Here is a 12,371-nt window from a genome sequence, read left to right on the forward strand (position 1 = left end):
GGAAAAATATAAAACAATCTCATCCTGTTGAGATGACACTTCTCTCTTGATAAACAGGTCAAATCATCAGGTTCCCAGTCTCAAAGAAAACTGCTGTGGTGGCCTACTTGGCTGTTAACAGATAGCACATTCAAGACATATATAGAAGAGTCAAGTTAACAGGATAACAAGGAAAATATGACTCACCCACAGTCCTAAGTGCTAAATTCATGAAAACATTTGAAAAAATATTTTTTATTTTATGAGTAGATTTCACTCCTGGTGTACATGGATTAAACAGCAGTTTTATACACAAAAGAATGACATTGTGGCTGTAATAAGCTGCTTTTGAAATTATTAAAATCTAATAGTTTACGCTTTTTTAATCATTCTGCAGGTAGGGAAATCTGTGCCCTCAGAAATTTTAGATAGCTGTGAGTTCATGCACACCTTTCCTTGCTGTTTTTTGACCCAAGTTATTCAGCCAAAGCACCTTGAATTCTTGCCCTTTTTAGTCTTTAAAAGCTAAAGAGCATCAGACCTGCCTAGTGCTTTGATAGACTCCGAGGAAAGCAAAGGTCATGGGAGGAGAGCACTGATTCAGTGTTGCTGCGGTCTTTTCTCTGCAGCAGAAAGTCTTTTCCAAGTCTGGAAACTCTCCAAAAGAACTGCAGCTGATCCAGAATAACTCCTCCTCTGGATACCCTTAATCCTGAATGAAAGTGAGGCTTTGGGGATTCAGTTCAAACTTCTCCCAAAATGCATCGTTACTCTAGAATAATAGCTCTTCTGGAAAATATCCACGTAGCCTTAAACCGTTCCCTCAGCTGGGTGCAGTATAGCTGTGGATGATACTAGCATGACCTACAACTGTGCACAGTCTGTACTATCCTTTTAGATCCCTTAGGATAAAAAGTAAATGATATTAATATTGCTGGTAACAAGAGCAGACTAATTTACACACTGTGATTGATACTAATCTTGAATTCATAATTTTTCCCAGTTCCCAAGTTGTTCGTGAACAAGCCTCATTTTTACATATATCATGTTATAATTTGTTAACAGACAGTTTATGAAGAACACACACTGGCCTGTGGAGTCTTCATCATCTGTCCACTTTAATTATTTGCTTTTTGTGCTGGGTGATTGACATTTGACAGTGATATTGCTCTGACTCTGTAATTTGATGAGAATAACAAATAACGAATAAATATATATTCTCAGCAATGACAGCCATGCTTGTATTAAGACAGTCAGACTGAAAACATCCATGCAAACAGAAATTGAGGTCGTATAAAGGTTTCCAAGTAAAGCAATGTGGGTATATCCAAATAAAACAGCCTGAATACTACCAGGTTGTCGGTTGTTCTGCTGAGCATCCTTTTTTTTGTAAAATATTTACAGCTATTTATATTAGTTTCTTTTTTTTTTTTTTTTTTTTTTGACTGACCAATCTGGACAAGAGGATTCCGACCTGAAGTAGAGATCCTTACCCTTTCTTTCACAGCCGGTGTGCTTTTGGGAGCACCTTCAGTCACAGGGTTGAGTTATCTTCTGAATCACAGCGAGTCAGTGACTGACTAAGATTTTTATTCCAAAAGAAACACAAAGGCTGTAGGAGGAATAAGTGGGTGCAATAAATGGGACTTATTAAAAGTATGATTACAGAAGAAGAAATATCAGGCTGAAGCAGAAAATGGTAGGGAGAGAAAAATGGAAGCTTTTATTCAAAATTTGATTCAGGCCCTTTCCTGCATCTCAAGCAGTTTGAGGTGTGGAGGATTTGCTATGTGCATGCGAGATTGTATGGATTTGCAGGAGTCACTTGGCTGGCATTTGCAGAGATTTTATATTGGCCTTGTAGTCTTCAGAAAGCACTTCTGTAGCCTAAAGATTCAAAAGGTCTAAATACTTTGAAGTGTCAAAATTCATTTGGGTGTGTTTGCTTTCTCTTTTTACGTATTAAATAGACGGCCTGGGTTTACCTTTTAACTAAGACAGCACAAAATGCATCTTTAGATTTTTACAATTATGTAAATTTAAGAAATGCTAAAATTATTTTGCAGTTTCGGGTTAGGGGAAAGAGGACATTTACCCCAGGCTGAGACCATGCATACTAATTCTTAAATCCCTGGCTAAAGGAAACTGAAATTGCGAGATAAAGCCTGCGTGTGTCTGCAAGAGAGAAGTGTACTCAAACTGGTTCTTTACTGTGGTAATGCAGCTTTGTCAATCTGGAAACTATCTAAAATAAAGCTCTGATTTTTGCCACTGGAATGATATGACATGAATTCAGCCATCAGGGTATCAGGATCATCTTGGCAAGTTTTAGAATTCCTGCTGTTACAAAACTGATTCTTTTTTTTTTAATAAGTCAGAGTGAATAAGGTAGGGGAAAAAGTGTGTCAGACTATCATCAGACATGCAGCTGATGTCTCTGAGGAAGTTACAAGAGTTTGTGACTGGTATCTCCTACAAACAGTGAAGCTGAATTTCTTCAAGGCCTGCTTTACATGCATTTCTTTAATAAATGCAGAAATATGTGGGAAGAAAAGAGAATGACTTTCCCTCAGATCTTGTTTAAAGGTAACAAAGGACTGGTCTTTCCTCTTTCAGGTGTGCCAGAGCCACAGTCCTTTTTTGTCTAAACGCCTTCTGGGAATTGGTGCTGTCCTCCTGTTAGTTCAGGACTCCCAGCAAGAAGTGATTTCTATGCTCTGGTTTATTGAAATGATCTTACCTGTGCTCTGTGGTGATTGTGCATGAGATGTCGGTATTTTTTTTGTGCTGAGGACACTCTATCTCATGATTAGGAATTTCTTGTGCCAAGCTGGTATTTTCAGTTGAATTGTTGCAGTAATAACTGGGAGTTTTGTCATAAAACCAAATAAATGAATAAAAGAATGAGGTCACTCACAGTGACCTCAGATCTGTCACTGAGCAAGGATGCAACTCGTTAATCTGGATGCAGAATGGGAAGATAGAAATACGGCTTGGGTTTAGATTTTGGTGCCTTTCAGTACAGAATAAGTATTTCATACACATTCTTCATATGCCTTGCTCACTAAACAGTTCTCTTTTTCTAGGTTTTGAAAAAAGTTAGTGTCCTCAGTCTTGAGCCAGTTTACCATTTTTCCTGAAATTAGGCCGAAGAGAAGTAGAGTTTCTTGCGTAAGCCTCTCGTTTACTTTTCCTGCTCATTTAAGAACTGGTTGGATTCCCTGCCAGTGCTAGAGGATCTGCCCCGGACAGCTGATTGAGGATAGAAATTATGTTTTTGGCAGGTCATCTGATAACATTATCAGGACCACAGGGGAAGCTGAACTTCTGAGCTGGGTCATGATTCTCTGTCTCAAGTGACAAGTTACTGTTCAGCCCAGAGCATGCTTTTAGTTGTACTTTTTCCCTCTTCCCTTGCTTCTTCCTGCTGCAAGCAGCACTTTGGGTCTTTTTTTTTTTTTTTTTTTTTCTTGTAGAAAATGTGCAAGCATAACGTGCTTGTTTTAGACATTCCTACTTGTAATGGAACACCCCAAAAATGATAAGTGTGCTGAAAAATGTAGTACTGATTAACAAAAACAAGTCAGTACTACTCTGGTTGAACAGATGTTCTTGCTCAATACCCATATGATACTTTCCTTCCTGAATGTTGATTTTCTATATTTTACGTTTATTAGTTTATTTGCTCTATGAGCAAAATATATTGTGTTGTTATACCTGCATAGTTCCTTTGAGTGATAGTGGGCTCTAGAGAAACAGGTACTAAAATGGCATAAATCAATTCTAGTAGTGCTTCATGTCAATTTATAGTAGCTAAAAAGTTGTTCATGTTGCTTTTATCAATCACATTCTTCTTACAGTTTGTCTTGGCTTTTATTTTCTTGTCTTTGGCATTTGTACAATTTCTTTCCAACATATATCTAATTAAAATATATCAGCCCTTCATCACTGCTGTCATCTGAATAACTTTTAAGTCTTAGCCAAACTATTTAATAAAATCTGATGTATCAAGTAGTATAAAATAAAATTCTCAAATCAAATTGAAAGGTAGACTTCTGAGACAGTGTGAGCACACTAAAGGCTTGATGCTCTCAGAAACTGAGTAAAAAGCTTAAGTATATACTTACTTTTAAGATGTGAGATTAAAGAGTCCTTTGCTGGATCAGGAGACAAAGTGCTTTGCACAGTGAGGAACTGAAACCTATATTCATCAGCATCATGAGGTAGCTCGCCTAATAACATCAGTTGCTACTGAAAAAAGTAAATTCCATCTTATATAGGTTGTTTGAGGTAGTCTGTGTCAAAGAAATGACTTTCTTGATTGCTTAAAAGCTACTGAACAGCCTTAGGGTTGAATACCATGCAAAACTGGTGTACCCACCTTTCCATAATTGCTGTGTGTACTGATTCCCTAATGGTTGAATATAACTGTCCTGTACGTATGGAATTGTCTCATAGTGCAGAGTTTCCCCAGCACGGGTCAACTTTGAGAAGTTTCTTGGTAACAACGCTGCTTACCATGTCTGAAATCCCAGATATAAAAGTAAGCAAGCCGTGCAGGCACAAATGCCTTCAAACAGAGCAACCCAGAGACCCTATTTTGACTCAGTAATCTAAAGGGGGCTCTTAAACTTCACAAACTGTCATCAGGTTAAGTTATACCTGTACAGCTTTCAGTGGATTCAAATGGATGTAATTGATAACAGTGTACAGCTTGCTTACGCACTGTGGCATAAAAGGAAATCAGTTAAAAATCAATGAACTGATACAGTTTATTGAGATTAACTCTGTGAATGAATCACTCTTACTTCTGCTGCATTTTCATTTAAGTCTAAAAAAAGCACCTTATCAGTCATAGCCACTTCTAAATATGCCCACGTCAGGGGTGGGTTTGCACCAGTTTAAACTAATTGAATTCTAAACCAATTTCAATGCATCACTAATCAAATTCAGTGAGAGTGGCTTGGTGCCGATGTGCGCAATGATACAGAATTCTGCTTACCTTACTTTAAGTTTATTAAGTATTTAGAGGACTACTGGGAGGAAAAAACAGTAGAAGCTCGTTTTCTTGCTAACATCAGCAGCAAACGAAGCAGGTGTAATTCCACTTTGAGGAGAAGGGGACAACTTTTACAGTCATTCTTTTCCAAAAGGAATCATACTTTGAAGTGTCAGTACTCCAGCTGAATATTGTCTTTTGAAAGTTAATTGCAGTGAAGGGTTTAAAAAGCAAATCCTTGCAGTAATGTTGAAAACAGCAATGTCCAAGTATGTTAATATCTAGCCAGCTTAAATGCTGAGTGATCAGATTACTAGGAGATAATTGGTTTGCTTAAGTCTCCTCGAGATTCACAGGTAAGTTTAGGCGATTCATAGATCTGGGGGCCAGAAGGAGAATCCTAATTGTTATCTAGTCTGATCTCTTGCATGACAAAAGCTCTACCATTTCGTCCTGCAATTCCTCCATCAAGTTCCTGACATCTGACCAAGCAAGCTCATCGGAAAATGACTGACTGCTGAATTTGTTTTATTGTCATTCAGCATCATTGCCACAGTTTGAGGAAGAGCGATTGACAGCAGAGCATAAGGAAGGACACAGTGCAGCGCTTCTTAATGAACTGTGAAGGAGGGCACGACATGCTGTACTTGTTTTAGGAAAGCATTGGTGACATGTGGGCTCAACTCTGACCACACATCTGCCCTAGTGTATCTGCAAGTTCAGTAGGATTAGTCTCATAGGTATTGGCTGCTCAGATATTAAATATGCCACTTGTAAGTGAAGGCAAACCTTGTGTACAAAAATATGTAAATATGTCCAGAAGCAGTAGTTACAAATATTACATGACAGTTTTGAGAAATAGCACCTACAGTAATGTACTCAAGCAGAATGGCAAGTGTGGGCTCCATCTTGGCAGGCTCACTGTGTAGCTGTGTACGTGGGATATTCTGGAAATTAAGTTGTGTATTCACATTTCAGGTCAGTTTTTCAAAAATCTAGTGCCAGTTCTGTCATGTAAATATGAGCCAGGTTTTCAAGTGTTTAGCACTAAGAACTGTGCATGCGCACCTCAAGTCTTAACATTCAACAGTTTCTCAGTAGTTGAAAAAAAACAAGTTATTAGTATTTCACAGTATGTTTGATATTGAAACTTCTTAAATATATGATCCTACCTAGGGTATGTTGTTGCAGAAAGTTCAGCCCTCTGTGTTTCCAGAAATCTAAGCCTTGGTTCTTGCACATGTTTCACACTGAAATAGCTGCTTACATATATGTGTCTGTATGTGGTTAGCACAACTCCTCATTAAAAAATATTGCCCATTTTGTTTTATTAACAGTATTGCCAGAGGGAAAGAGATGCAAATTCTGAAATTTGAGTGCACTGCAGTAACACATAACAAAATGTTATATCAAAGTGCCAGTGAAGTAGCTTCCTGGAAAATATATGGGAAAATAATCTGATTTCATCAAGCTACATGTTATTACATTTATTTACTGTTACATATCCTTGTCTAAGTGGGATAAACTACCATATGTCACATAGTTCCCTCTGTTTCCTTAAGTGCTTTTTACAAGATAAATGTATTGATACTGAGAAAGCTTTTAAATTTCTTACCATGATGATTTTATGACATGAAACTTCTGAAACATAAAATATTTTTAAGTATCCTTTTTTAATCTAAAATTCTAATGTTTCTTGTTTTCCATGAATACCCTGAAAGTGGGAAGGATGAAGGAATTGGTGAAGTATTTAAGTGCAGAAGGCTTTGGACTTCATCAGCTGGACTTAGTGGATGCTATAGATCAAACAGTGTTTCCCTGATTTTCTCAGAAAAAAAAACAGTGCAGATGAAAAGACAGGGTGAATGACTCATATGCTAACAAAAAAAGGCTATGCAGCTCTATTGTTTTTTTTTGCTCTTTCCCAACATGCTTCACTGAATGTAAAGGTTGATGTTCTGTATCACATACATTCTACCGTTACTGTTTCAAAGCATTTTGAATCTTTGAAGATCTCTGAGAGCATCTGTCTGTCCATGGGGTCTTGGCACTGTTTTTCCAGATGCTTTGCTGGTAGCCAGAGTTTAAAGACAAGGCCAAAATAGTTTTGCTTTTGACTTCCCTCTCAGCCTGAATGAATTTTGATTTGAGTAGCTACTGATATATGTCATTCGTGGATATATGACATCATATCACATGGACCGGTGACCAGGACTGAATGCCCATAGCACCCATCTGTAAAGCACGAGCTCCAGAGGCACAGTGTAGCTTCAGCTCTCCGAGACCATCACTAGCTACCGAACAGCAGAAGCAAATCTCTGATGTGAAAAGACAAGGGAGCTCCTATGCATTAATTGAAATGAAATCTAGAGCTTGCAGTCAGTCTTATTCTTACCTATTTTATCCCTGTCTTCCAAAAAAATAAAGCCAAGTCCTAATCGCTTGATGCCAATGAAGACAACAGTTTTTAGGAGTAAAATATTCTAAAATGTCCTAGCTAAGATCTACTTTGGGCAATGACTTTCAGTTTATATGAAGAGTTTTCCTGAACTTCAAGTGCTTACAGAAGTCTCTGCTTTCTGGCCTAATGAGCTGCATTACTGAAGTTTTGCACTGTTAACGTGCTGGCGGCTTTTATGTAGAGAAGAGTTCAGCCGTGACTATACACAGAAAGAGTGTAGTGGATCTCAGAGGAAGGCTATATGCATTGAATTTTGTCTGTGAATCCATAATTTGTAGCGATATCCCCATGTTAAACTACACTTGGTGGACGCCTTTGACTGCCTCACCTGATCTCTGTGCACTAATTCAGCTTCCCTGGGATAGCAATGAAACTCCTGACTGGCATTAGCAGCTTTCAACAGCAGTATTAGAAGAAAACAATCTGCTAGAGAAATATTTGCTTGTCATCTGCTGATTATGCCCTTGCAGATTTTTTCACTCAATATAATCTCATTTGAGGTACAGGATGAGCCATATTTAGTCTCACCCCTCTCTCAGGTTGCAGGAGGTCCCCAAACACAGCTGGTTGCAAGGCTGGGAGCACCTGTACCCTACCTGCAAACAAAAATGTTCAAACTTACAAAAAGGTCACCAGCCCCAGCTTTTAGACCTCAAAATGCATGGGATATAAAATCTTAACCCTGTGGTGCTATCATGGACAGTGAAGACAGTTTAGATAATTTGTATAGATTTCTGCAGGATTTCAGTCATGAGTTATGCCTGTTTCCTAATTCTGTGTAGCTTAGGCTTTTGTCAGCTAAAATATATCGTTATACAGTGGTGGGGATACAGAAAAAGGATGGTATAGGCAGAACACATGATGGCATGGTACAGAGATTTCAATAGTTCTCATTTGGGATAATGACATCTATAGCTCACTCTGCTTTTCTTCCCTTGGGCAATTTAGAATTTCTTATGAAAATCTTTATTTCAGTTTGTTTTTAATGGTAAATCTCCCCTTGCTCAGAAGCCATCTGCTATCTGATAAGTTTTTTTATTAAGAAAATGCATACTCCATTTTCATACCAATATTTCTACGTGTAAAAATAACAATACAGGATCTACAACCCCATTTCCAAGCACTCCCCCAAAACTTCCACAAAGCAAGGAAATAAATGCATGGCAAAGAGAATACCAGCTCAGTTTGAACCCAGCTCTCAAATCAAGCACTGCATCTCTGCGTGGGGAGCATGGGGCGATGCAGTCGTGAGGCTCAGGCCTGCTAGAATGGGCCTGCATCTGTCTGTGTGTTGAATTTGTGTGAGATGCATGGGCACTGCTGTAGCATACCTGTTCAGCAGATATTAAATCAGAAGACCAATGTCCATCTCTGCAGGGCTGAGAAATTCATACGTTAGACCTTACTGCTTATGTGTGTACAAATTGTGTCTTTTGCTGCCCCTTGCAAACTGTCAGCAGTCCTTTTACTCAAGGAAAGACTATTACTTTAATTAACTTTAAATTTGCACTTCCATTCATTCTTCTATTTGTTAACCAGTTTTATACGAGCCTGCCAAATTAGAGAGTGAAACGAATTGCTTACACATCTCATCACTTGCACTGTTCAAAGTGCCTGAATTTAATCTTCTTCACAAATATTAATCTGCCTTGGGGTTCTCCTGAGCACCCGTTCATTGAGCTCAAAATCTGCGTTTGCGTGCTGATGTTTGTTCCTGAGGGCTCATCTCCCTAGTGAACATGTTTAAACAACTGAAGTGCTCTTACAATGAAACATTCAAATTTGAGCCTTTATTATTATGCAATCTGGGATTTTTTTTTTTTATCGTTAAACTTCCTTCTGAACTGGGTGGTTGACACTCCCTGTTCCAAATTCCTGTCCCATGAGCTAGTTGTTTGGAAATACTAGCTAGGAGGACAAACACTATGACTTTTTACTTTTAATATGGAGAAAGTGCTTTCTCACTAGGTATTTGGGATTAAATTGTAACCCAAAGGCAGGCCACAGAAATAGGATAAAGATCAAAACGAGCAGGAGAGCTTTACTTAGTGGATTGATACAGATGGGAATGATGGGCCTGATGCAAGGCACATTGGGAGTCAGAGGATTCTTTCACATGATTTAACTAGTTTCTGGATTAAATCTTGCATATGCCTTAGGAGAGGAATGTATACCTGCTTTAGCAGCCCTTGTGCGCTGCAAATATTCTGTGTTGTGACAAACTGAGGTCTTATATACACATTCGCTATTCAGAAAAAGTTATTTCTGAGTAACTCTACGTCTGAATAATTTTAATGAAAAATCAGACTACTTTGACTTGACTCTCCAGTCAGATCGGTCTCAATACAGAACTTTGCTCCTTGATCCATGTCCAAGAACATATTTTTCAGGGAATTTATAGTCCTCTACCTTCACTTCCTGATGTGAATGCAAATGTGAGTGCAAAAAGCCTTGGAAGTTCCCTGTACATAAAGTGAAGACTTCCTGATCTTTTTTCAAGCACCCCGCAAGTCTGTTGTAATCTTCTCCACCCGAGTCCACCTTCCCAGCGGCCCGTTTCTGGCGCGGGAGAATGGGACAGGACAGCTTCTCATTCGCGGGGGGGATGCGGCTCTTGCCCTGGCCAAGGCAGCAACGTGCTGTGCTGTTCCTGCGCTCTCGGCCTCTCCTAGCGGGACAAGGAGAGTGCCGGGGGGGCTGTCATTTTTCTTGGGGAGTTTTCATTCAGTTTTTCACACATCCCAGCATTTAAAACGCTGCAGCAAACTTAAAAGCCAGCGGAGCCTTCAAGTTGCTGTGTCCCGAGTTGCCAGGTTCTCGCAAGCGCCGGGGGAAAACAGATGCATGGAGCCTGCTGCGTTGTTACGCCTCCTTTCGGAGGGCTCAGCCAGCTCCGCCGTCGCGCGAGCAGCTGCCTGCGACCGGGGCCCGAGCAGCGTTCTGTTGTAGTCTGAGCAAAGGAGCGGCAGGAGTTGACATCATTTCCAGTAACGAAGTGCCTGGGGTTCGGTTCTTTTATGACTCGCACCCGCTGCTGCTCCGGAGCCGTACGGTGCGTGCTGCGCGACTCCAGGAAACTGAGGATTTGTTTTGACTTGCTAAAGCAGCGTTTGCTGTCTCTCTTTGCAATCTCACCATATGACTTGTCAGTTCTCTCCCCCCTCTGAAGAATAACTTGAGATTTAATTAGCTGAGCGCAAACATCCTTCATTGCCAGGTGGCTTAGCCTCCTTGTTGAGTACGTTTACCTACAGAATGAAAGGCGTCTTAATCAGACGAGTCTGTATTTGTAGTGCGATGTCCAGAGTGCCTGGTCGCTGTCAATACACGGTAGCTATTGACTCCCTTTGTATTAGGGGATGGCCAGTGAGATGGGGACCTGTCTTGCTATGGCTTGCTTTCTATTTATACCTTATGTCCTCTACTTAAGGGCATTTTTCAAGTGTGTTTCATTATCATTTCCCTTGCTGCTAAGTTGGAAGAATGGTACTCACCTGCCTTGCTGGGATGTGCTGAAGGTGGCTGGTGTCTCCCCCGAGCTCCATGATGACCTTGCCTAGTATGTTTGAAACAGGACAATTTATACGTCACTGAACTGCAAAGTTCATTGCACACCTCTGTTAGACAAGTTCTTAACAGGCTTCCCAAAGCACAACACAGAGATATGAGTATGTATGTGCTTCAGATTCATCAGTGGCGCATTTCAGTTTGCATTTCCACCACGGAGAGAACGTGCTCTGGACCACGGAAAGCCTGGCTCATTTCTGGGATATCATCACACGAGCAGCAGCCTCCTGGTTCTTGGCAAGTCTTGGAGTAAAGGTCTGTGCTGCAACCGCAGCAGCTGATTTCCCTGAACGTGCACAGGTGCCACAAGTGCTGTGCAGCAGTGTCAAACCAGTGCGGCATTGCACAGAAGTCACTGACAATCCTCTTTCTTTGTAAAATTGTCATCCTTTCTGTTAGCTGCAGGTAATTTGCTTGTTATAAGCACTTTAAAAAACACCTTTAACCCCTATAGACTGTTAATTTCCCAGGAGTTAAAATCTGACAAGTTCATTTTTACCCGTCTCCTCTCTCAAAGATGCTGCGGTTTCTGTTTGATTCTTCAGAAGTGAATCATAGTTTCAAAACCCTCACTACCTTAGTGAAATATTCTTTTTCCATTAGCATTTAACGTGTTTTACATGGGTTCAGACATGTTATCAGAAACTTAGACTAGAGCCCTTAAAAAAAAACCACACAACTGTGTGATTTCATGCCCTGGAAACACCTTTTACGCTGTAACGATTCCTACAGCTATTGGGAGATATGAGGCATATGGATCTGAGTTAGTCAAATTAATACCATAATGGCTTCTGGCTCAACAAGTACGTACAGTGCAAACAGCAAGCAGAACAGCTGTAGTAGCGTTACCTTTTATGTGGGTGGTACAGACGTCTGCCAATTAAAATGATCTGATGAATCATTTCTTGCCATATGATTACTGTTAATAAGAATTTATCTTAACGTATTTGTGTCTGAATTTTGCACAGGTTAATGCCTGCATTTATTTTCTTAAAAACTAAAGCATGTCACGATTGTTTTTTGTTCTTAATGGACTTTCTTTCCTCATTGGAAAGCATTCCAGGACGTTAGTAATGCAGGGCCGCCAACTAGCCCTTAAAAAAGATGTTTTTATCTCCATGCAGTGCTTTCTGCATGTAATTCTGTACACGCAGGCAAACAGTTTCTAATCTGGGAACTTCAAGCTCAGCTTCTAAATCCATATAGAAACACTTAAAAAAGGAGTGTGTCCTTCAAAATACAGAGTGCTGCAAGTTCCCATGAAAAGATGAGTCCTCATAAACTTTCTTTAAAACCTCTGTTGTTGCAAACATTTACACTTACGCTTTCTTTTAAGTAGTCCCACTGACTGACAGGCTTCAGCCA

At 39.9% G+C, this 12,371-nt stretch overlaps 1 protein-coding gene across 2 annotated transcripts in view; it reads left to right on the forward strand.

Moving 5' to 3' along the window:
* The window catches only part of DLGAP1 (DLG associated protein 1), a 410,611-nt gene that overhangs the window by 367,447 nt on the left and 30,793 nt on the right, over positions 1-12,371 (forward strand). The gene's annotated exons all lie outside the window — the stretch shown is intronic.

This window comes from Dromaius novaehollandiae, chromosome 2 (assembly GCF_036370855.1).
Source record: "Dromaius novaehollandiae isolate bDroNov1 chromosome 2, bDroNov1.hap1, whole genome shotgun sequence".
Taxonomy (NCBI): domain Eukaryota; kingdom Metazoa; phylum Chordata; class Aves; order Casuariiformes; family Dromaiidae; genus Dromaius; species Dromaius novaehollandiae.